Below are 4821 nucleotides of genomic sequence, written 5' to 3' on the forward strand. Positions count from 1 at the left end.
GGCCCCTGACTAATGTTAAACCTTTTAGGCTACTAAAACTACTGCTACCGTTTTGTAAGATCTATTCAAAGTACAGGTTCTAGGCCTATTTATAGGGAAACATTCAGATATTTGAAAAAAACAAGCTTAGTTTATTAAAGATTAGAGGTTTAGGTTTGCTTGTTTGAACCAGGTTAAGGCTACAGTAAAACACATTGACACAAGTACACAAATATCTCAGTTCCTTTCACTGGATGGCTCTATCACTTTCTAACATGCTACAATGTTCACAGACTACTAATCTTGGACACCCAGAACTTGATTAAGATGCTTGATTAAATTCTAGGGGAGACATATACTAACAAGAATAGCAAAGTCTCCCCCGTCTCAATGGAAACTCTCAGCCAGTATCTGAAAAGTCTATGGGACAAGTCCCCTCCCCTTCGAAATTAAAAAAAATGCTAGCGCCTGCAAAATCATTATTTGTCCAAATGATCAGTGATGAAAAATTGTGATTTGTCAAATGATCAATGACACTGACATAGAGAAACAAACATACCTCCTGAACAGATTTGACCACACTCCAAACAATTGCTCACCTGAGTGTTGCACCTGAAGAGATCTAAGGGGTGCTTTTATGGTTGGTGTTATCCTGGGTCCTTGGGACTGCCCTACCCTTACCCTAACCATAACCTTAACCATAACCCTTACCTAACCCTAACCTTAGAGAAATCGGCCCGCCATTTCCTGGTTGCTAAAATTCTAATAGTTTGCCTAATTTCAGTTTATGTGACCAAAGAAGCAGTAACTGTGTAGCTCAGTTGGTAGAGCATGGCGTTTGCAACGCCAGGGTTGTGGGTTCGATTCCCACGGGGGGCCAGTATGAAAAATGTATGCACTCACTAACTGTAAGTCGCTCTGGATAAGAGTGTCTGCTAAATTACTAAAATGTTAAATAATCATTGTACCATCTAAACTGCTGTGAAATATATTTTTTATAACCAACAATATTGTATTTTCAGCTGTTTGAAGCCTAAAGTAAAAGAGGCAAAAACTAAACTTAAAAATGGAAGCATAGAAATAGCGCACATAGAACATATCTACCGCTTGTTAGACTTGCTTTCTATGAGAATGACAGAGATCTATAATTTCTATGTGAATTTGGTCAGGTTGCCCAAAAAGTTACATATTTCAGCTTTAAAGGCATAGTGTAGTCAAAAACGTAATTTTTCCCATGTTTTATATATACCACTATGAGGTTGGAATAATACTGTGAAATTGTGAAAATGATGATAATGCCCTTTTAGTATAAGAGCTGTTTGAAAACACTGCCTGAAATTTCAGCCTGTTTTGGTGGGGTGGAGTTTTGGCCTGCCTGGTGACATCACCAGTCAGTAAATTAGTTAATAGACCAATAAAGAGAGTTCCAAATCTCTATGCCAATAACAGCTAGTTTTCAGTTTCCCCCTCCTCAGTTAGACCACTCCCAGACAGTCCTAGCAAAATGATTCATTGACAAATTGCTCTTTGCTATTAAAGAAGCTATTTTTGTTTATTTTTTTACAATGTTAATAGAAAGCAATCACAGTAATGTACTTAATTGTTACCCAGAAAGGATTTGATATTGATGTAAAAACAGCTGCATTGGACCTATAACCGTTTAAAATGTCAACTTCAATGGGGTGATGATCAGAGTTGGGACATCCCAAGGATTCCATTTAGACTTTTCATTGCGTTTATATTTTCTGCATGTCCCCCACTAATTAAGGTCCCTTGTGAAACTGACAAAAAAAATTGTTCTGCCACAATTTTATTACCACAGAAGCACTAGACCATTATTTAGTGTGTGATTTCATTAAATAGTTTTGACAAATTTGAGGGATATTTATCAACGATTTCTCCCTGGATTTCTTGTGTGGCAATAGCTGCACTGGTAAAGATGATGATGCCGTCTATCCGGCAGAAGCTGGATAATGCAGAAAGGTACACATGATTGTACACTAGGTGGCGCTCTTGTTTCTTTTCCTTTATCAATTTGTAATTGTTCTACAGCAACAGCTGTGTACTTGTTGTAAAGGCCAATTGTTCTACTTCAACACCTATATAAACATACTGAACATTGTGTATTTGTTGTATATTGCCAGAGTGTTGTTTTCTTTTCATCATCTAGTTTAGGTACAACATTATAAGCAAGTCATTTCTAGATGTTCGTAATACACCCTTAGAGGTATTGGTCTCTATAGGCATTGATTCATCCTTATCATACATTTGTGTGTATATATATATATATATATATATATATATATATATCATATAAACGAATATATTTTAAGTGTGAAGAGATATGAATGGTCTGTTCTTGCCTGTCTAGCAGAGACACTGCCCCCACAGTTGGTACATATGATATGTTGATGGAAGACAAATAGACAGATTTTACGATTATCTACATTATATTATATTTTTCCAACGTTATTTTCTGTTTGGATTTTGTGGAAAAATGATCGCTGGTTCAATGCAGAATTATGCAACCCTAGTCTCTGTCTTGGTGTCTGGTCGCCTTGCATTCGCAGGCCCATTACTGGGCCACATCCTCATTGGCATCTTCATCTTCATTGTCATACAATAATCAGGGATTAACAGGGGTGAAGTTCCCAAGTGAAACCCATTCTGACACACTGGGGCAGAATTCCTGCTGATTTTACACAGGTAATTTTTTTTTTAATACGACGTATCAATTATGATTTTACAAGACCAGGGATTCTAAAAATGTTTTAGCTCGAGACCCAAATGAGAAATTGACCATCCTTCTGTGACCCAAATCGTCCTCCATCTACCCAAAATAAGAAGAAATAATTGTGATTTGTATTCTCATAACTCACCGCCCACCTCTCACATGCCCAGGGCACACTTCTGTTCCCAACCCATAGTCTACGAAAACCTACTAGACATACCTAATATACACGAAAAAAACACAGATCTGTTAATTGATTGAAACTCTTGAAAAATATTTTGTTTGTAGACAATGACATTTCATTAAGTTTGTGCTGCACACTCAATTATGTGCAGAGGACTTTGGTTGTTTGTTTTTAGTCGATTATGTTTACTGATACCCCATGTTACGAGATGTCGCTGCTGTTATGTGTATCTGAGTGTGATACTATATAGTACTAGTGAGCCAAGTGAGGCATTACTTACTATGCACTGAATAGAGCTGTATGCATGCTACAGAGTAATGCTGAAGTAAATACTTTATAATCAACATTACCTTGCTCATGTATAGAATAAACACCATACAAAACATGATGTCAGAAGTCAGAACCAAATAGGTATAATCAAAATGACACACGGATAAATGCACAGTAGGAAGTGACGTGCCAACTAGTTAACCAGCTACAAAAAAATTATAATAACAACAACAATGGTTTACCCGGTAATTCCAGTACCAGAGCCTATGGACATGAAGGGCGATACATACAACAACTGGACATTTTTTCGAGCACTATGGGAAAACTATGAGATAGCTACCGGTCTGCAAAAGTCCGCATAGCAACTCTGCTAACCGTGATGGGAAAGAAATGTGATCTCTTAACAGCGGCATCTCCATATGCCTGACGCAGAGAACCTACCTGGTAAAAATGATAAGAGGCGCTACAGAAACACTGAGTCATCCAGGAACGTGATCTACGAGAGGTACATGTTTAATGCTTGTCAACAAAGTCAATGTGAAACATCAGAGCAATACATTGCAAATCTGAGGAAGCTAGCAGACACGTGAATTAGGCGCATAATGAGAGGAACTAGTCCGTGACATGCTTATCATAGGCACTAAAGATATAGCTGCGCAAGAGCGCATGCTCAGAGAACCGAACCTCACACTGAACAAAGCCATGTGTTGTTCAAGTGAACAAGCACAAAAGCAAATCAGGAAAATTGGTGGTGGTGAACCAGAGACTGTACATTATCCCTCCCGTAAGTGAAGTTCAGAATCAAAACGGCAAACATATGGTCGTAAACAGACAGAGTTTACATGGGATAATAACAAACGTAGAATGCCAAATTACTTACTCTGTCATTACTGTGGTTCAGTACATGCCAAAGCCAAATGCCCAGCGTACGGTGTCACCAGTAAAGCATGTGGTAAACGAAACCACTTGGTAGTTTGTAAACAAGCACAACACAAACCTCAACTCAATCTATTAGAGCAGCTTTTCCCAAACTCGGTCCTGTTTGAGAAACACTGTATTAGAGGAAGTGAATGAGTCAGATGACCAAACAACAGATGCAGTGTGGTACATCTCACAGGTTAATTCTGTGCAAGACAAGGCACATTTTGTTGTTGTTAATTAACCTCAAGCTAGCTCCACTCAGTGATGAACCATTAAATGTCAACTAGACACAGGATCAACAGTGAATGTCATAAGCTATGGGGACCTACAGCGACTCATGCAAGATGGCAATCCAGTTCTCCTACCCACCAAAGCTACACTCAAGCTATATGACGGCACACTGATAAAGCCAACAGGAGAATGCAACCTCAAAGCAGATCATGATGGAAAAAAATTTAATATCAAATTTCAGGTCATGGAGACATCCCAGCTTCCTCTGCTGTCAGCTGACACGTGTGAAAGACTCAGCCTACTACATGTGAACCACAGCCATGTGTTACATCACGTCAACACCCCAAGCACCTTCCACTGAGGTCATCATGACAACTGAGGAGATCATCTCCAAGTACAAAGACGTGTTGGATGGGCTTGGCTGCCTTCCTGGAGAACTACACCTAGAAGTAGACAATGCAGCCCGGCCTGTGCAGCAGCTACCAAGACGGATACCTATTCCACT

This window comes from Coregonus lavaretus, assembly GCF_964263955.1.
Source record: "Coregonus lavaretus genome assembly, chromosome: 30".
In the NCBI taxonomy this organism is placed as follows: domain Eukaryota; kingdom Metazoa; phylum Chordata; class Actinopteri; order Salmoniformes; family Salmonidae; genus Coregonus; species Coregonus lavaretus.